The sequence below is a fragment of the Sus scrofa genome, chromosome 4, assembly GCF_054392235.1.
Source record: "Sus scrofa isolate SSC_HxYL_T2T_F1_AM1 chromosome 4, Sscrofa_HxYL_maternal_Yorkshire_Landrace_v2.0, whole genome shotgun sequence".
Lineage (NCBI taxonomy): Eukaryota > Metazoa > Chordata > Mammalia > Artiodactyla > Suidae > Sus > Sus scrofa.
Window position 1 is genome coordinate 23810189 of NC_139386.1, and position 21394 is coordinate 23831582.

General features: G+C 34.9%; 1 long non-coding RNA gene across 3 annotated transcripts in view; it reads left to right on the top strand.

The window, feature by feature from the left end:
- The window catches only part of LOC110260235 (uncharacterized), an 81000-nt gene that overhangs the window by 52272 nt on the left and 7334 nt on the right, over positions 1–21394 (top strand). The window contains exons 3-4 of one of the 3 annotated variants that reach the window (XR_002343152.2): positions 4074–4191; positions 9445–10226. This is a non-coding gene — a long non-coding RNA (uncharacterized LOC110260235). Of the gene's footprint in view, positions 1–4073; positions 4192–9444; positions 10227–17485; positions 17569–21394 lie in introns of those variants that run through there. The other 2 variants (XR_014842988.1, XR_002343151.2) reach the window with 2 other exon arrangements.

Below are 21394 nucleotides of genomic sequence, written 5' to 3' on the forward strand. Positions count from 1 at the left end.
CCTTTGTTCTTCTAGCTTTAATAAAGTCATTTAAAAAACAATTAGGTTGATGTCAGAAAATGTTTTGCCTGTGTTCTCTTCCAGGAATTTGATGATGTTTTGTCTTATATTTAAGACTTTCAGCCATTTTGAGTTTATTTTCATGCATGATGTGAGGGTGTGTTCTAGTTTCATTGATTTGCATGCAGCTGTCCAGGTTTCCCAGCAATGCTTGCTGAAAAGACTGTCTTTTTCCCATTTTATGTTCTTGGCTCCTTTGTCGGAGATTAATTGGCCATAGGGGTCTGGGTTTATTTCCGAGTTCTCTATTCTGTTCCATTGGTCTATATGTCTGTTTTGGTACCAGTACCACACTGTCTTGATGACTGTAGCTTTGTAATATTGCCTGAAGTGTAGGAGAGTTATGCCACCATGCTGTACAGTAGGAAAAACAAAATTGTATTGAGGAAATAACTATTAAAAAATAATAATAAAATAGAAAAGAAAAAAAGAAAAAAAAGAAAGTATCCATATTCACACACACACAAAAAAAGAGATTAGATTTGAGTCATTCCATTTCTGGGTTAAAAGAAAAAAAGGACAATTAGGCACTCAGAGGGACTTCGCTGGTTTTTTGTTTTTTTGTTTTTTCAATAAAGAAACTAAGCTGTTTTACTTATGGAGAAGAATAAGCAAAGAAAATCCAAATTAATGCAATAATTACAGATCTGCTTTTTTTTTTTTTTTTTTTTAAACATCTGCACCTACTGAATATGGAAGTTCCCAGGCCAGACTGAATCCAAGCCACAGCTGTGACATACACCACAGCTGTGGCGATCCTGGATTCTTTAACCCACTATGCCAGGCTGGGGATCAATGAAACCCACACCTCTGCAGTTTCCTGAGATGCTACAGTCAGATTCTTATCCCACTGTGCCATGGCAGGAACTCCTAGAGTCTGCTTTTTGTAATTCTTGTGAAAGATTTGATTTTTTAATAAAATCTTCCACCTGGGAGGTTAGACAATAGTAAGAAAATGGCTCTTGGTGAAAAAAAAAAAAAAAGGTATGTAAATATGGATACAGTAGCTAAAGAGGAACAGTTCCTTTTCTGAAAAATAAGTTGAAGCTTATAAAGATGAATGGAAAGAATTGTTAAGAAAAAATTTTCATGGACTACAGAGAATGTGGCCTGGACTATAGGAAATAAAAATATCTAATGCTAAAAGCTTCTTCCATCACCTATTTTCTCACATATGCAGTAAAGTATAAATGGCTTATAATCCTTTATATTCACTGAAACCTCTGGACACATTTAATAGGTGCTCAACACTGTGTTCATCCTGGCATGGACTAAAGGGACACCTGTGTGGATAAGTAGCATAGTCAATTCATCCATAATTTTTATTTGCTACTCTTCATAAATTTCTACCCTCTCAGTCTCAAATCAACCCCTCAGTTTCATCTGTGAATGTCTCTTATCTAAGGATAAAAACATGGCTAAAAATCACTGTAGTCTATTTTCCATCTTGTATATTGTTCAGATGAGGGGTTATATCAAATTCACTAGAAAATTTATATGATAAATTATATAATTAATATCAATATAATCTAAATAATAAGATGTCAGTAATATAAAATTCTCAAATCTTGTAGAATAGGAAAAATTTGATCACTGCAAATAGCCTCCATTACCAAATACTGTATCCCCAACTGATAAAATTAACCCCTCCTATCATCCCACAAAGAATTTAATATTCAAAAATAAAACAACTATATTTTCCTACTTTCTTTTGCTTCTCTATTCCAGTCAAAGGAGGCTTTTCAGAATAGATTTTCAGTGTTTTTTCAGAACAGATTTTTTTCATCATCAGAGATAGTCTGCAATATTGTTCCCAGAATCAAAATTTAAGCAATTTCTAAGTGGGGTGTCTCTAGATTATGTACCTTTATATATAATTTTTCAGAAGACAAAGAGCACAGAAAATAATAAATATTTTCACCAAATTCAGAAAACACGTCAGGTTCTCAAACCAAACATAGGAACTACATGAACATTTCTTCAATTGTCTTTCATAACAATATTTTAACTAAAAAGAAAAGGTGTTATCAAAATTAAATGTATAATATTCTAGTCTAAATTGTTAAAAAGAGAGTAAACATCTATAGAGAGAATTGGAGAAAAGAGAATAAAATCTATAAGAACTACAACAAAAGAAAAAGAGATAAAGATGGAGCAGGAAAGAGAGAGGGAAAGGGGGAGAGAGAGAGAAGAATGAAAATGAAATGTTCCAGCCTGAGTCTACTCTGCATATATTTAAAGCTCGTTAGGGAGAAATTCGGTCAAGAGGGTAATTATCTCACTAAAATTGCCATACTTTGGACAACCAAAAACCCACACCCAATTTAACTCTTCTCCTTAGTGGCAAATATGAAACAATCTTACCTTATAATAATTTTTCTAATTATAAACTTACAACTAGTGGATAAATAAGTTCTGGAGATCTAATGCACAGCATTATAATTATAATCAACAGTACTTTATTACAGGAATACTTTGTTTTTACTGTGCTTTGCAGATACTGTGTTTTTTACAAAGTCCAGCTTTGTGGTAACCCTGCCTAGAATAAGTCAATAGACACCATTTTTGCGGCAGTATTTGCTCACTTTGTGTCTCTGTGTCATATTTTTGCAGGTGTTCTAATATTTCAAACATTTTCATTATTATTATATTTGTTATAGTGATCGATGATCAGTGATCTTTAATGTTACTATTGTAATTGTTTTGCACCACAAACCACACTCATATTAGACAATGAAAAGTGTTGTTTGTGTTCTGACTGCTCCATGAACCCCCAGTTGCCCTGTCTTTCTCCTTCTCCTCAGGAATCCTTATTGCCTGAAACATAACAATATTGAAATTAGGCCAATTAAAAAACCTTATAATGGCCTCTAAGTGTTTGAGTGAAAGGAAAAATACCATGTCCCTCACTTTAAATCAAAAGCTAGAAATTATTAAGCTTAGTGAGAAAGGCATGTTGAAAGCTGAGAAAGGCTGAAAACTAAGTTTCCTGTACCAGTTAGTCAAGTTGAGAATGCAAAGGAAAAGTTGAAGAAAATTCAAAGTGGAACTTTCTTTCATCAACACACAAATGATAAGAAAGTGAAACAACCTTATTGCTGTTACAGAGAAAGTTTTAGTGGTCTGGATAGAAGATTAAATTAGTCACATTCCCTTAAGCCAAAACCCTTACTCTTAGTGGGTTGCTTAGCAAAAGACCCTAACTTTCTTCAATTCTGAGAAGGCTGAGAGAGGCAAAGAAGCTGCAGAAGAAAAGTTAGAAGTTAGCAGGGGGTTGGTTAATGAGGTTTAAGGAAAGAAGCTGTTTCTATAACATAAAAGTTGCAAGGTAGAGCAGCAAGTGCTGATGTAGCAAGTTATCCTGAAGATATAGCTAAAGTGATTAATGACACTAAATAACACCAGACAACATATTTTCAATGTATATGACATAGCTTAACACTGGGAAAAAATTGCCATCTAGGACTTTTTGTGGCTAGAATATCTGGCTTCAAAGGACAGACTGACACTCTTGTTATGGGCAAATTAGCTGGTGACACCAATGCTGATTGAAGCTAACGCTCATTTATCCTTCCCAAAAGCCTAGAACCCTTAAGAATTATGCTGCATCTATTCTGCCTTTGCTTTATATAGAAAACAACAAAGCCTAGAGGACAGCACATTTGTTTACAACATGGTTTCCTGAATATTTAAAACCCATTGTTGAGAACTACTGTTCAGAAAAAAAAATATATATATATATATGTACTTTTCAAATATTACTGCTCACTGACAATGCCCCTGGTCACCCAATATGTCTGATGGAGTTGTAAAGTGAGTTGAATGTTGTTTTAATGCTTGCTAACATAACATCTATTCTTAAGCCATTCTGTAGATCCAAGAGTCATTTTGAACTTTCAAGCCTTATTATTTATCACTTAAGAAAAACATTTTTGTAAGGTCATAGATGGTGATTCTGCTGTTGGATGCGGACAAAGTAATGAAAACTTTCTGAAAATGATTCATCACTCTAGATGCCATTAGGAACCTTTGTGATTCACCGAAAGAGGTCAGAATATCAACATTGACAATGGTTTGGAAGAAGTTGACCCGAATCCTCATAGATATGACTTCGAGGGAGTTAAGATGTGAGTAAGTAACTGCAGATGTGGTGGAAATAGCAAGAGAACTAGAATTAGAAGTGCAATTTCTTGATTAAAACTTTAATGGATGCAGAGTTGTTTTTATGGATAAGCAAAGAAAGTCTTTTCTTGAAATAAAATCTACTGGTAATCATGCTGTGAAGATTGTTGAAATGACAATAAAGGATTTAGAATATGTCATCATCTTAGTTGATAAAGCAGTGGCAGGGTTTGAGAGGATTGACTCATTTTGTAAAGAAGTTCTCCTATGGGTAAAATGCTAATCAAACAGCACTGCATGCTACAGAGAAATCTTTCTTGAAAGGAAGAGTCAATCAATGTGGCAAAGGCATTGTTGTCTTATTTTAAGAAATTGCCACACCTTCCTTTTGGAAATTGGAGCATCATCTTGCATTTTTCATTTTAGCTTACATATTTAGAGCTAAGCTGTCTCTCTTGAAATTAGCATTAAATTGAGTCTTGTTTTTTAATCCATTCAGCCACTCTGTATCTTTGAATTGGTGAATTCAATCCATTTATATTTAGGGTGATTATTGAAAGATGAAGTCTTAGTACTGCCAATTTTATCTTTTGCTTTCTTGTTGCTCTATATACATTGTTTGCTTTAACTTGTGTTTTTGGTCTACCATTTTAGTTCAATGATTATCTATGATATTTTTATCAATTTCATCTGTTTATTTTCATGTTTTGCTCTATGTCTATGTTTTGATGTTACTCTGAGATTTGTATTAAAAGTCCCAAAGATAAAATACCCCTTTTATGCTGATGGCATCTTAACTTACCTTTATGTGTCCCATCTTTTTCCTTTCCCCCTTTTCTATTTTTGCTGTCTCAAATTATTCCTGTTTTATGTATAAGCTCATTACCAACCTGAAATAGGTATAGTTGTTTCCTTCTTTTTTCTCTTTAATCATTATGCTTTAATAAAAATGTTTTAAAACCAATTTCTGATAAGGAGTTAAAATTTGTTTCTATCCATTACCTTAAAGTTTTGTGTATTTTGGCTGTTGTGTCTCTAGTGGAAGAATATCTCTCAAGGCAATTCCAGTGGTGATGAACTCCCTACAGGTTTTATTTGCCTGAGGTCTTTATTTCTCCTTCATATCCAAATGACGACTTTGCTGGATAAAGTATTCTTTGTGGCAGTTTTTATCTTTCTATGTTTTGAGAATGCCATTCCACTCTCTCCTGGCTCATAGGGTATCTGTTAAGAAATCTGCTGATATCTTAATGGGGGTTCCATTGTAGTTTATTATCTTTTTTTCCTAGAGGACTTTTTTTTTTTTTTTTTGCCACAACTTTGACACCCTTGCTGGTCCAGAGATCCAGCTGAGCCACCTCAGCTGTAACCTGAGCTGCCACCACAGGGACAATACCAGATCCTTAATCAGCTGAGCCACAGCAGGAACTCCTCCCTGGGCACTTTAAAATTCTTTGTCATTGATTTTTGGAAATTTTAATATTATGTGTCTTGGAGAAAGTTTTTTTTTGTTGAGGTAATCAGATATTCTCTTAGCCTCATGGACTTCTATACACAATTTCTTCCCAGGTCTGGAAATTTCTTAGCTATTATTTCTTTAATCACTCTGCTCCCTTCTCTCTCTCTTCTCTTCCTGAGATTCCCCTTACTCTACCGATGCCCCTCTTGAAAGAGTCAGATATCTCACTAGAATTTCCTTGCTTTAAAAATATCTTAGGTCTCTTTCCTCTTCCACTTAGTTCATTTCTCAATTGAGCTTGCTAATTCTTTCTTCCATAAGGTCTGCTCTATTTCCAATGTGTTCTAGTGCATTCTTCATCTGGTTTGCTGAGTTCTTCAGCTTCAGAATTTCAGTTGAGTTCTTTCACAGAGTTTTGGTCCCTTTAGTAAAGTATTCCTTCTATTCATTAATTTCATTCCTGAGAAACTGCCCTTTCTGAGTTTTCTGTATCTCATTGAGCTTTTAATGACAGATATTTTGAATTCTTTATCTGTTAGACCACAATATTCCATGACTCTAAGTTTGGGTTCTAGAGAACTGTCATTAAAAAAATGGTATAGTGTTACTGTGGTTTTTCATGATGCTTGATCAATTATTCCTGGCAATTTTGAAGGAAGTTAATGATGTGTGATAAGTCAGAGTCCTTTCTTTTGTTCTCTAGTAGGTGGCACTATAGCAAACGTTTTTGGTTTCTTTTTCTTGAGCTGCCTCTCCTAGTATTTGGGAGTTGGCACATTCCAGCCTCCATGTCTCTATAAGAAGTGAAGCTATGTGCCTTCCCTGTCACTTTTTGTGCCTCTGGGGTCATTGCAACCTTGCTTATACCAGACCTGATGTTTCCACACTGCGGCTGTGGGCTCTTCATTTGTGTCTGGAATCCCCAAGTCATAGATAGAATCCACCACTTCAAGGGGAGGAGTGTGGTAGCATGTGTGGAACCAAGGGATTGTGCGGATGCCTCTGCTATATCTGGTGTTGTGAGGTTCACATGCTCTACCACTGCAGGTGGAGGAACTGGAGCTGGGGTTGTGGGTACTTCAAAGGCTGGTGCAGGGGATCCCAGTCCCCACTGCCACTGCTGCCTAATTACCTGTGGTCACAAGTGTGCCTGTGGTTGGGAAGATGATTTGTGTGTACTGGCTTTCCTGCTGCTACTGGGTTCTCTGAAGCTGCAGGTTTAACTGCCACTGTCAGAGGGCCAGGACTGCAGGCACCATCTATACTGATCCCTGGTTCTGCCTCCTCTGTGTGTTCTAGTCCACTCACATTGAGATGTGCAGATGTGTGGAATGTTCTGGCCTCCTGTTCTATTGGACAGAAGCTCTTTAGTTGAGTTGTGGGTGTTTTGCTGGTTGTAGATTAAAGGGGAGAGACAAAGGTAGCTTTTCACTCTACCATGTTGTTGATATCATCCCCAACATAACTTTCACATGCATTGAAAAATCAAAACATTTGTGTGACTCACTTTATTGAGATATTTGCTTTAGTACAATGGTTTGGAACCAAACCTAGAATATATCTCCGGTATGCTTGTATATAAACTGCTAAGAGACTGTATCTTAACTGTTCTCAAGAAAACAGAAATAATAATTATGTAATTAGCGTTAGCTAAAATTCTAATGGTAATCATGTGCAATATATAAATATATCAAATAGACACATCGTTCAATTTAAACTTAGAAAATGATATATGTCAATAAAGTAAAAAATTAATAAATAGCAGAAGCAAAACCATTGGATTACTAAGACAGTAATAGTAAAAATTTATTGTGCAAAAATAATTTACAAACTGGGAGCTCTCAAACTGACTGGAATGATGTTCAGAGGTGTATTGTTTATAAAACCGCTTATACAGTGAGCATGCAGAGGCTGTTTATAATTTAAGAGGATTGCTTGTGACGTCTGCACTTTCCCTAGTGATAGAGGATTGGTTAAAAGTTACCTCATATCAGTTTTTGGGAAGAGTTTATGTTTTGCTCATTATTTTCAGAAGTATTTACAAGAAGCAGTCCAACTTAAGGTTCATTTGTTTCGCCAAATAATCTAAATTAAGTTTCACTTGTGGCTTAATTGGTTTTGTCTGCTCAGGGAGTTTTCCAAACAAGTTACAATTTTATATTTGATTTTAACAATTATACCTCAATTTTTAAAAAGGTGGGATCACCAAGCTTTGGACTTCTCTGGAGGCCTACTATATCTACCAAATATATATAGATATATCTATAAACATATCTGTATCTATATAAATATATCTCTTCAGTATATTTACTGTGTATTAATTATTTACCATGTGCTCTGGCATCCCAGTTGCAGGGCTGAATTCTAAATGTGCTTATAAGCTCAGTCTATATTTTCTCTTATAATGGAAAATATATTTAAATATATATACATATCATACATATAAAACAGTACATGTATATATGTAATAGAATATATATATTCATACACTATATGATTTGCATTTTTTAATGTCCCTCCTGTTTTTTCTCCTTTTTTTTTTTTTTTTTTTTTTTTTTTTTTTTGTCTTTTTAGGGCTGCACCCTCAGCATACAGATGTTCCCAGGCTTGGGGTCCAATTGGAGTTGTAGCCGCTGTCCTACACCACAGCCACAGGAACATGGGATCCGAGCCATGTCTGCAACCTACACCTCAGTTCATGACAACACTGGATCCTTAACCCACTGAGCAAGGCCAGGGGATTGAACCCGCGTCCTCATAGATGTTAGTTGGGTTCATTAACTACTGAGCCATGACGGGAATTCTTCTTCATATATAATTTTAGCCCTAAAAGGATCCCCAAGTCTTCTTCATCTGATGTGTCTTTCTTGTTATCATTTCTTCTCTCTCCATCTATTTTTTAGAAATTCTTCCCTAATCCCTGATACCCAGGCATATTTTCCTAATGCATCTCATAATTACCAGGTGAAGAATTTTTTGTTACTTCTGAATCTTAGCTGTTACTATTTATGTTAGTGAAGCTACTGTTGCAGGGTCCCCAATAAAACGGATATATATATATATATATATATATACACACATACATACATATATACAGTACTTAGTGATCCCTCATGAATACTTTTCCTTTGCTAGATTTGGAATTGTTCTGAAGATTGAGCAAACTTGACCACAGTGACAACAAAACTAAAACCTTTTTGATTGCCTCCTTTTACACAGAAGCTATTTCTGTTGGTACTTGTTCTGCTGTCCCATGTCACTGTTCTGTGATTTGCACATCTCCCTCATACTCTGTGTTTATATATCTCTAGAAGTTTTCTGTAACTTTAATGAAGGGATGGCCCAATTTTTAACATCATACCCTTTATTAAGTGTATTCTTATTCTTCTCTGTTGTGTATATGGATTGCCTGTTCACTAGCTTTGCGTGTCTTCCTCTGATTTTTCTTTCTTACAGTTTTGCCCTAACCAAGAACAGCACATAAAAAAAAAAAATCACAGTTTTTGATATGCTGCATCTAAAGCCAAACCAGTAATATTGTTTACATTCTTATAACCCCAAACATTTTCCCAATTCTATGGTTTTTCCTCTGCCTTTGAGCAAATGTGATGCTTAGAGTTTTGGAGTTGTAAACTTAAGTTGGTTTAATTCTTAATTAGATGGTGGATTTGTGATAATGGCATTAAATGTGTTCTTTATTATAGCACAAGAAATTAAAATATCCTCATAATATTAATGTAACCCATTCCTTCTATTTTTTCTTTTGTTTATTTATTTTAAATATTATATTTTCTATTTTTCAGGTGCTAAAACACATGCATTAACCAAGCAGGATTCAATTCATGACACCAAACTAACACCGTTTTTACTTCCAGAAATTTATTCATGGATCTTGCATAAGAGGCACTTATTACGTATAGTACTGCTCTTAAACTATTTCTGCACCATTGGTTCTTAAACTTTTACGTACATCACAATGATCTGGGGAGATATCGAGGTATACAAAAAGCAGATTTCCATGCCTAGATATAATAACTTGAGTGGTTTGGTTTGGGGCCCTGATCATTTATTATTAATTAGTTGTTTTCTAGTAATAACCTCAGATAAGTTTAATGTATAGCCTGGATTGATAATCATAGTTATGGGATATATTAATAAGAGTGAAATTGCTAAATTGTAAATCATGTATATCTTTAATTTTGTAACTTGTCCCCCAAAATGGTTGTAAAAATTTATACTTTCACAAGGAAAATATTAGATGTGTTTCTGTTATCCTGAAGAAATTTTGAGTTTTCTAACTATATAGTTACATATTTTGTTACTGCCTGGTTTTGAGCACATATTCATAAATTTCATCTTCTAAGCTCATGTATTTTATCAGTTTTATAATGGCACTGTTTATGTTTTTCATATTGATTTGTAATTTGAAAAAATATAGTCTGCAGAGTTCCTGTTGTAGTGCCATGGGATTGGGAGCGTCTTGGGAGAAGTGGGATGCAGGTTCAATCCCCAAATTTGATCCCTGGCCTGGGAACTCCATATGTCATGGGGTAGCCAAAAAAGAAAATAAAAATTTTAAAATATAGTGTGATGCCTAAAACTTTATTATGTATGATATACAATTTTGTCTCTTTTCACTTCATATATGGTGTCTTTAGACAAACAGGTACTACCTTTTTCAAGTTTGTGTGCAGTTTGCACCAAAGTTTCTATTTCATTGTTTAAGAAATCCTTCCCTATTAAATAGCATAAAGATATATTCTGATTTTTTTTCTTCTAAAAGTTTGAAAATTTATTTTTATGTTTAAATATTTAATCTGCATGGAATATAAGTTTAGTCATAGTCAGAAGAACAGTTATTGGATTTTCTACATTTGTACAATAGTATGAAAGACATAACCACTCCTCAAGAAAGGCCTTGCTGGTCAAGAATAAGTAGTATGTCTAGCTGACATCTCAGGCCATATTATTCACAAGGCAGCCCCTAGACAATAACTGACCAGAATCAAGGTAGCCCAGGGAATGTTTTTCTCATTGTGGCCCCAAGCAACTAAGATGGTGGCCGAGGGCCTAGCCATTTCTGTCCAAAGCAAGACTTCTCTATCAGGCAATCTGCTCCCAGGCTTATTTTTCAATAATATCAAAGATCTCAGAGAAGTCTATAGGAATATGAATAGAAGACTGTTCTTTGGACAAAAGATTCGATAGGAATATGAATATAAGACATGTTCCACCTTGAGAAGCCAATATTATGTCTGTAGTTCATCTGTTGTGATTCAGTTTCTGTCTAACCTGATGACCTCCTTTTTTTTCTTATATGGCTGCACCTGAGGCACCTGGAAGTTCCCGGGCTAGGAATTGATTCCGAGCTGCAGCTGTAGTCATGCCAGATCCTTTAACTCACAGTTGGGACTGGGGTTCAAAGCTGTACCTCTGCAGTGACCCAAGCCACTGAAATCAGATCATTAACCCATTGAACTACAGTGGGAACTCCATTTTATGACCTTCGCTTTTGAAGAATTTTATGGACTCTGTGGCATTGCCTGATTCCTTTGTCAAATTCTGAATCATAGTATACGAAAACTTCTTAATTTTCCAGGCCCATTGAAAAGCATGAAATGAAGATCCTTGAGGTCAGAGGAAAGCAGCTCACAATTTCCCTTAAAATATAACATCTAGCTTTTAAAAGTCCATTTTTATTTATTTTGAATTAGTTAACTTAAAGCTGTATTTTTCTGGAGGGGAGTTGAGCATTCAAAAAAGAACCCTAGGTAATACTAGGAAAAAAAAATTCTTAAAACAGGCATCAGATTATTAAATTTAAAAGTTTCTAAGTAGACACTATGAAACATTTGTGCCACGAATCCAAGTTTACCTTTTGAGTACCATGCAATAATATATAATCAGCGAAAATATCTCTACGGCATTTTCAAACAGTATTACATAATTATGTGCCTCTGAAAAAAAAAAGTGATCTGACCCGATACCAAGCAGTATGGTTTATAATGGAAAGCTCGCAATCTAGATCTAAAGCCATAATGTAGTTGGGGTGAAGTAAGATATCTTCATTGCAACATGTAAAAGTGAGCTTTCTGTTCCATTGTCTCTTTATATATTTTTCTTTTTTTAAAAAAATTAAAAGTTTGCTGCAAAGGTTAACTCCTATACAAGATAGGAGTTACTTCCCATAGAGACATAAATTTCCCACCTTAAATATGGTGGGTTTAAAATTATGTCCACAAATTCCTTGACATTTCTCTATTCAAGATATAGAGGTGAATCCCTCTCCTTTTGAGGCCTGAGCAAAAAGATTCATTTCCAATGAATAGAAGAAGGTGGAAATGACATTGTGTGCTTCACATACACGTTAACAAAAGGCACTGTAGCTGTCTGCCTTCTCTCTCACTTCAGTAACTTGATTTAGGAGAAGGCTGCTGCCATGTTTATAAACCTCTGTAAAGAACCATGTGGTACATAACTGAGGCATTCTGACAACATTTGACACAGAACTAAGTCTTCCACCCAGCAACCATATGAATCAGCTTTCTTAATAGTAAATCTCTAACTCTAGTCAAGCCTTCAGATGATTATAGTCCTACCTGACATCTTAATAGTAATCTTAGAAGAGATTCTGAACTGGGACTACCAAGCTAAGGCACCACTGAATTACTGACCTCCATAAATGTAAGATAATAAATATGCATTTTTAAAGCCAAAAAATTTAATTTGCTATGTAGCAATAGATAATTCACTAGTTGTGAGATAATAGGGAATTTTAACCTTTTGACTGCCTGATCTGTTGGGGTGTTTGTCATCTAAAAATTTACTAAATAGTTGATTGCAATTATTTAAGATATCAACTAATTACTGTACTGATGAAAGCTAAATGGCACCCAAAGTAAAGCAAAAACTCATCAGCTGAATTGGCTATGTTTTTCATAGTTTAAGTCACAAAGGAATTGCAGACAGTTACTGAATTGTCTAAGTATTGTGTCTGAGTGTCTAATATTAAGGCTATTGGTTTTCTGAGTTAAGAAACATGTGTCTGTGGGCAATCTAGTACAATAAGCCATCAAATTTGAAATAAAGCAGGTAGGAGAGCGTAAAACAAGAAAAAAATAAGCATAATAGCTCTTGGTTCCAGTCATTTGGATCTTGTTTGGTGGTTTTGGAATTTGTCTATGTCATGGACTTGTCTGATCTTATGTTCTGGATAGAAGCTACCTCCTTCTCCGAGGCCCATCTATTTCAGGGAGGGTTCCTAAAAATCCTCAGTTTTAGCTTTCAGAGTGTGTGATGGTTAATTTTATATGTCAACTTGACTGAAGTAAAAGATGCCCAGATAGCTGGTAACACATTATTTATGGGCATGTCTGTGAGGTGTCTCTGGAAGAGATTAGCACTTGCATCAGCAGACTGAGTAAATAAGATTGCCCTTGCCATTGTGGGTGAGTGCCATCCAATCCCTTGAGTGCCTAAATAAAACAAAAAGGGTGAAATCACTTTCTCTACTTGAATTGAGACATCATCTGCTCCTGCTTTTGGATATCAGTGCTCTTGGCTTTTGGGGATTCAGACTCTGACTGAGATGATACAATCAGTCTTCTTCTTCTCAGGCCATCAGAATCAAACTAAATTATACCAGTTGCTACCCTAGTTTTCAAGCTTGCAGATGGCAGATCACAGGACTTGGCTTTTATAACTATGTGAGCCAATTCCTGTAATAAATCCTCTCTGTGTATATCTATGTATAGCCTATTGATTCTGTTTCTCTGGAGATCCCTAACCAATAACAGTAACAAGGTTTTAGTAAACAGCGTACTAATTGTGTCTCTTAAAAAGATGTGGATCCAAGCTTTATCCATTTTAGATTTTATTGATGTATTGTCTGTGAATAGAAACTTAAATTTTTTTATTAAAGTTTGATGGATATCTTTTTCTTGTAACTCTTCTAGGAAAAGTGTGGTTTTGAAGATATTGAGGAAAGGCTGTTTGTTCATAGTTTGTATTTTGGATGATAAAACTAGGTTATTAGATAATCCCCTTGCAACATATTTCACATCTATTTGCAACAGGCAGTATCTAAGAAGGAAGTGAAATTAGTAGTTACATGGTTTTGACTGTAACTATCACAACAAGGAGAGAGTTGATGAACATAAACAGGGGTCAATCCCATCCTTAAGGCTAGTAGCATATCCTAATAGGTGATGGAAGCTCAACTGTCTTAGAGAATTTTACTAATTTTAGTTCTAGTGGTCTGTTTGTTTTTGGCATCTTTCCCAAAGATTAGAGGTGGTATGACATTAAAATTTCTGAGTAAGCACCAAGCTTTTTAAAGGTGTTTAATCAGAGTATCAACAAAATATACTTCCTCACCACTGAGTGGGTTGAGATTCTCAAAATTGGGAACATTACATCAAATATTTCTCTTCCTGCTTAACCTCAGAGTTGGAACTCTGGCTTCAGAGCTTTAGAATATTCTCACTTGGAAACTCCATTATGGAGATGGAAGGAGAGTACTAAATCTGTTTGAAGATGATCAAAGCTTGAGACCTTGTCCATGTGCAAGAACATGTGCATCCTTTTTACCAGGATTATACTAGTGACAAGTGAAACACACACTGGAAACTCCTGAAGCAATGTTTTTAGTTTTCCTATCACATGCTAAGCACACATCAGTTTTTCCTTGCTGTAACGAATCATTTCATACAACTTTATATTTATAAATTTCTATTTGACATCATCATCTTACATGATTTCCCATCAATTTTTTTCCAAAATCTTATTTTTCCTCTTTCTAGAACCACTTACTGTTACTCCATAATAGTTTCTTAGTTTTCCAAAGATTTAGCCTTTAAGGGCTAGTACAGATTCAAAGATCTTGCTTAAAACTACCTGTATGTCATAATTATCATTTAGGGTACTTTTTAGTCTCTTTTTATATCTCTGTTCGTATTGCTTGCACTATTACAGTCAAATTCTCAGAACAGTAAGAGTTCTTTAATCTCTTTAACTTTTTAAATTAGAGTGCCTGTTGAGGTCAAGAACACTCAATTTTTTTTGAAGTATCCCACAATCATGGACATGTTATCATTATACATAGTAACTCATTTATCTCTTGCTAATTGCAAGCTCTGGTAAGTGCATTGAGTGTTATCAGCCAGGTTGACTTTTCCTCTAGCAAGGGTATTATTCCACCGAGGAAGTTAAGCTTATTAACTCTATATTTTTGTCTTAAGATATAAAATATCAACAAACAATAATAAATGTGGGATTTCCACAAGGGTCTATAAAAGTCTGACTGTGTTATGGACAATTCTAGAAAAGAGGCTAGGCAGTCATGAGTTTCTCACTCTTCTAGTAATGAAAGGACAACCTCAGATTTTTAAGTGTCCTTTTTAATGTTATATGAAAATGTTTGGGACAAAGTAATAGCCATGGTATGCCTACTTGCCTTGCAAACTTCTGTATGTTCAATGTGCAGCTAAGTTTGCACAGTTTGAGGTCATGAAGCTAAAAGTTTGTATTGTTTCCACTAGTTAAAACACAGCTGTTATTGCTCTGATATAAAGTGGAGAAAATTGGCCTTAGGTGAAAAGAAAGACTGTAATTAACCCTTAATCTCTGATTATACCCATCACATTTAGTCAAAATATCAATGGTCCCTATTTCTCATGTGTAAATAGGTAACAAGCTCTATGAAAATAAGTGTGAGTGGCCTCAACAGATAATTTTAAAACATAGTGACTGCTTGAATTTTGGTTCAAAGGAGGTGATTTACTTACCAGGGACTTAGTTAAATCATATACCAGTGTGATAATTTCTGAAAATTTGGATATCCATTTAGTTGTAGCCAGGGATATAGGGGAAAACAATTTTTTCTTAGTGACTGATCTGGAAATTTTTGAAGAGCTTAGAGTTTGAAGTGAGTATTTGTTCTCATTGGGAAAAATAAAATCTTAGGTATTTGTTATGGTAAATTAATTTTTCTTTGGATTTTTTTAAACTAGTCCAAATCAGCAAACAGATGGAATATGTTTTAGAGCTGTTCTGATTTCAGTACAGTAATGCTACTCAGTTTCATTTAGCAACATGATGTCACTGGATGCAGACTGGGGGATACATGACCTTGGTAACTTTTATAACATTGCAAAAATAATTGGATTCAACATATTGGAAAATAGAAGCATTATAAGGAGACTTGAGGCTCCTAAGGTCCTATTTAAGGACTTCCCATGTTTAGGAGGGTGCCTCAGTAAAATTCTCATGTAAATTGTTGCCACTGCCTAGGCACCCTGTTGATTTTTCTGGGAAAGGTAACTGGGTAATGACGTCCTCATCTAGAAGGGCACTAAGGAAAGCAGAAGAGTTAGAGCCACCAAATTGTGACTATAAAAGATACAGCCACAAATGGCACTGAAAATAAAATAGTACTTGTGTTTAGAATTATGGAAAGAAGGGAATCATTTGTATGTGTGATTCTGAAGTTATGAATGAATCTACATTCTTACCTATTTGTTTTCTAGAAGGATTAACTTATTACAAGGACCAGGACAAAGTATCATTAGTGCTTTTTCTGTAAGGATTTTAAGTATGGCCTTTAGTTTTAGATTCAGAGAGTAATACATATTTGAGTCTAGTTTTGAATGTGTTACTCAGAACCTCACTGATAATTTTGATAAGAATCCCACAAATTCTACATGTATAAGTAGAAATTAGTAATGGTCTGGTACCTTTTGGAGATCTTCAAATTAGGTTAGATTTGAACACAAATATACTGGTACATCAATGTCCAAATTATTACTAAATTATGAATAAATGGGCAATAAGAGCTGCATTTTAACTAGTGGAGACAAATACAAATGTGGTTTTTAACTTTGAAGATCCCTTAAACCATGCAGACTTCATTGCTCATTGAATATACAAAAAGTTTATTAGGTAAGTAAAAAAATGAAATTCAATTACTTTATCCCAAATGCATTTTTATATGATGTTATAAAACTTAATAAAACCTGCTATCTTTTCATTACTAGAAGAGTGAAAAACTCATTACTACGTAGTCTCCATTCAAGAATTGCTCATGACACAATCAGACCTTAAAGACCTCTGTGGAAATCCCAGATTTTTTATGGTTTGTTGATGGTTTATATCTTGAGAAAAAAAAAATAGAAAATTAACAGGAAGACGCCTTCAGGAAACTACATAACCTAGCATTTTATTTGCATGGTGACTTACATAACAACTATGTTTCCATTTTAAAAAAATAATGTTCTGATTTCAGTACAGTAATGCTACTCAGTTTCATTTTAGCAACATGATGTCACTGGATGCAGACTGGGGGATACATGACCTTCATCAGCTTCCCTAACACAGTGCAAGTTCATTCGAGTCACCATCATCTAAGTTAGTTGATGTCACAAAGGAGGAAGGAACAATCCTTTTTTAAAAAAAATTAAGGGTGAAAGTTATAGTATGAAACCCAAGATTATCATAGTTCTCTGCTACATGGGAAGTTTGGGGAAAGTTATGAGATGGTTCAAGGGCTTAAAGTAAATATTTTAAATAAAATTTTAGTTAGATGTTTTCAAAGTTACCCTTTAACATATTGCCATTGTAAGGTCAGGCCATTCGAGATGACTGTATAACCTCTGCTCAACTAGTGCCTGCTTAGCCAATATCCCACTCACCTGGCTGACCTTCCCCCACGTGTGCCCCATGCCCCAGCTCAAGATTGCTCTTATCAAAGGGAGGATGAGGGGTGGGCACCTCTGTTGGTTTCCCTGGTAACTAATCAGCCAATCTAACCTAGTTCCACCTACACACTGCAATTGCCCTTTCCTCCAGGGAGTGAGGCCTGCCCCCACGTCTTCCCTGCTGTCTGCTGCACACAGTGTGGTGGTGTAATTTTAGGACCATGCTTCTGACACGTAAGTTCCCCCAGCTATTAAACCATTGAGGTCTCTGTTGCTCACCCTGGCTCTTTCTTTAGTCTTGAAGCTGGGCAAGCAAAGGCCCACCAGGCCTGTATGGTACAGCTCAACAGTGGTATTGCTTCTTGTGAGTTTGAGTTAAATGGAAAAATTAAGCACTTGGTTTTTTTTTCGCTGGAGACTTTCATTGTTTATTGTACCCCCCCCCTTTTTAGCTAATGCAGTGTGTTATTTTTTCAATTTCTTTTCCCCTCACAATGTCTACAGGAGTCTTTGTTAAGAAAATTTCTCCATTACAGTTTTCACCTGGATGGGAGCATATCATTGTTTAACCTGTAAAGCCATTTGTTTATTCTGGGTCATATTCTGCTTGTTTTAATACTCATTCAAAATCTTTAGCAAAGTATTCCCATTGCAGTCCTTACTGATATATCAAATCCCCTAACTGTCTGGTTAAGGTCTTTCACACAGAGTGAGAAGAGAGTTAAGGTCACATCAGTCAGGAACTATTTTTGAATCATGGGTAAAGGTGTTGAAGATGAAGATTTCACTCTGAAATCTACAATAAATTTATCTTTTCTTTGCTTATGGAACTGAATTAGGGCCTGGCCTAATTTCAAGGAAATATCTCAATAAGATTTTGTCAAAACACCATAGCTTTTCTTAGCACTTCTGATGGCCTATAGAATATTCAGTTTGAGACTATAGGTTACCCTTGGTGTCTTTCCCACCCACATTTTCCATCTTTTTTGTAGTTGTTTAATTTTAACCCAAAATTTTTAATAACGTGAAGTGATTGATATACATTTTACAGTCTTGAATTATATGTCTTTAAGACTATTTTATTTATTTTGTTTGTTTGTTTGTTTGCCTTTTCTAGGGCCGCTCCCGAGGCATATGGAGGTACCCAGGCTAGGGGTCCAATCGGAGCTGTAGCCGCCGGCCTACGCCACAGCCACAGCAACGCCAGATCCGAGCAGCATCTGTGACTTACACCACAGCTCATGGCAACACCAGATCCTTAACCCACTGAGCAAGGCCAGCAATCAAACCCGCAACCTCATGGTTCCTAGTCGGATTTGTTAACCACTGCGCCACGACAGAACTCCTTTAAGACTATTTTAAATTATTCTGTTGATTATTGTTTTTCCTATCTGGGCACAGAGAATAAATAACAATGACTCTCAGTTTAGAATTAGGAGTAGATTTAAAATCAAGTGTCTTTATCTATTTTGAATGAATTTAATTTAAAGTGGCAATTGACTTTTCAGGGATTCAGGCTTATCAGAATTAAAGAAAAAGGGAAATAAGGAAAAGAGAGGATCGCTTGCGTATATTATCAGAGGAAAGAGGAAAAGTAGGATAAAAAAGAAGTTGGATTCAAGTTTTATTTAGAGAGGTCCAAAGGAGATAATTTTCATTTTTTCTAAATGATCCATGTTCCTTTGCAAACTAAGTAAGAATGTAATTTGGAGTATAATTTTCTTTTTCAGTCATTCTTTCCATGTTTGATTTGGTTAATGTTTATAGTATTCTATTTTCCCCTCTATTTCTTGGAAATATTTGTGTATGTATGTGTGAATGCATATAGGATAAATTTAAACAAAATTTCTACTTCAGAACAATATATTATTCTAGTATTGTTTTAACTCAATTTTTGTAGTTATTGTTTTCTGATATTTTAATTCAACCTTTTATAGTTCCTATTATTAATCTTATGAACATATGCAACCAATGATTTAGTTCAGGTATTTATGAAAATTTTTACATATGCCTTGTTTATCTCATGTTTTCATCCTAGGTTTACTTTTCTTTTTAAAAAAGGACTGCTCTTATACAAAACTAGAAGAAATAATACTAAAATTTATGTAGAACTATAAAAGACACATAATTGCCAAAGGAGTCCTGAAGAAAAAGAACAAAGCTGGAGTCTTAACACTTTCAGACTTCAAACAATACTGAAAAGCTATAATAATCCAAACATCATGATATTGGCACAAAAGCAGACTTACAGATAAATGAGACAGAATAAAGAACCCAGAAATAAATCCACACGCCTTTGGTCAGTTAATATATGACAAAGGAGACATAACAATACAAAGAAAAAAAAGTCAGTCTCTTTAGCAAGTGGTATTGGGAAAGATGGCCAGCCTCATGTAAATCAAATAAATTAGAGTATTCCCTTATACCACATAAAAAATAAGCTCAAAATGGTTTAAAGACCTAAATATCAGACATAACACCATAAAATTTCTAGAAGAGATCATAGGTTATGCATTCTCAGATATAAATCATAGTAATTTTTTCTTAGATCAGTCTCCCAAGGCAAAATAAATAAAAGCAAAAATAAACAAATGGGACCTAGTGAAACTTATAAACTTTTGCACAGCAAAGGAAACTATAAATAAAATGAAAATGCAACCTATTGAATGAGAGAAAAAATTTGCAACCAATGCTACTGACAAGGGCTTAATTTCCAAAATATACAGACAGCTCATATGACTCAACATCAGAAAAAAGAAGTAACCCAATCAAAACATGGGCAGCATACCTAAACAGACATTTCTCCAATAGGCACATTAAAAGATGCTCATCATTACTAACTATTAGAGAAATGCAAATTAAAACCACAATAAAGTAATCACCTCACACTGGTCAGAATAGCTATCATCAAAAATCTACAAATCATACATGCCGGAGTGGGTGTGGGGAAAAAGGAATCTTCCTACTCTCTTGGTAGGAATGCAAATTGGTGCAGCCACTATGGAGAACAGTATGGATATTCCTTAAAAAACTAAAATAGAGCTACCATATGATCCAGCCACCCTACTCCTGTGCATATCAGGAAAAGATGACAACTCTAATTTGAAAAGGCACATGCACCCCAGTGTTCATAGTGACACAATAGCCAAGAAATGGAAACAACCCAAGTGCCCACCAACAGATGGTTAGTTTAAGAAGATGTGGTGTGTGTGTGTGTGTGTGCGCGCATGTGTGTGTGTATGTATATCTTACCAACCATCTGTTATATGTATAATGGAATATTAGTCATAAAAAAGAATGAATTATTGTCATTGGCAGCAACATGGAAAGAGTAGAGAATATAATACTAAATGAAGTAATTTAGAAAAAAAAGACTGGTATCACTTATATGCATAATCTAAAAAATAATACAAATTAATCTACATATAACAGAAAACAGACTCACAGACATAGGGAAAAAAAAAAAAAACAACCTATGGTTACCAAAGGAGAGAGGGAGATGGGAAGGGATAAATTAGGATTATGGGATTAACATATGCAAAATACTATGTATAAAATAAATAAGCAACAAGTATTTACTGTACAACACAGGGAACTATATATCTTGTAATAACCTATAATGGAAAATAATCTAGAAAAAATAAATCTGAATCAACTTGCTGTATACCTGAAACTAACAAATATTTTAAATCACCTTTACTTAAACAAAGCTTCTAATAATCTATAGCTACTTGATATGTTGATACTAAAATTAAAAATAATTAAAATTAAAGACAATTTAAAGTTCTACTCCATCACTTTAGGGAGTTACAACATGCAATACAGAGACATGTGGCAAGCAGGTTTTGCATTGAACTGTGCAGATGTAGAATATTTTCATCACACAGAAAATTCTATGGAATAGCCCTGGTCTGTAGTGCATATTTGTTAGTATTACCAAGGCTTGGCTTTGTTTATTCAGATATATATATAACTTTTTTTTTTCTTTTTATGGCTACACCCGCAGCATATGGAAGTTCCTAGGCTAGGAGTCAAATGGGAGCAGCAGCTGCCAGCCTAT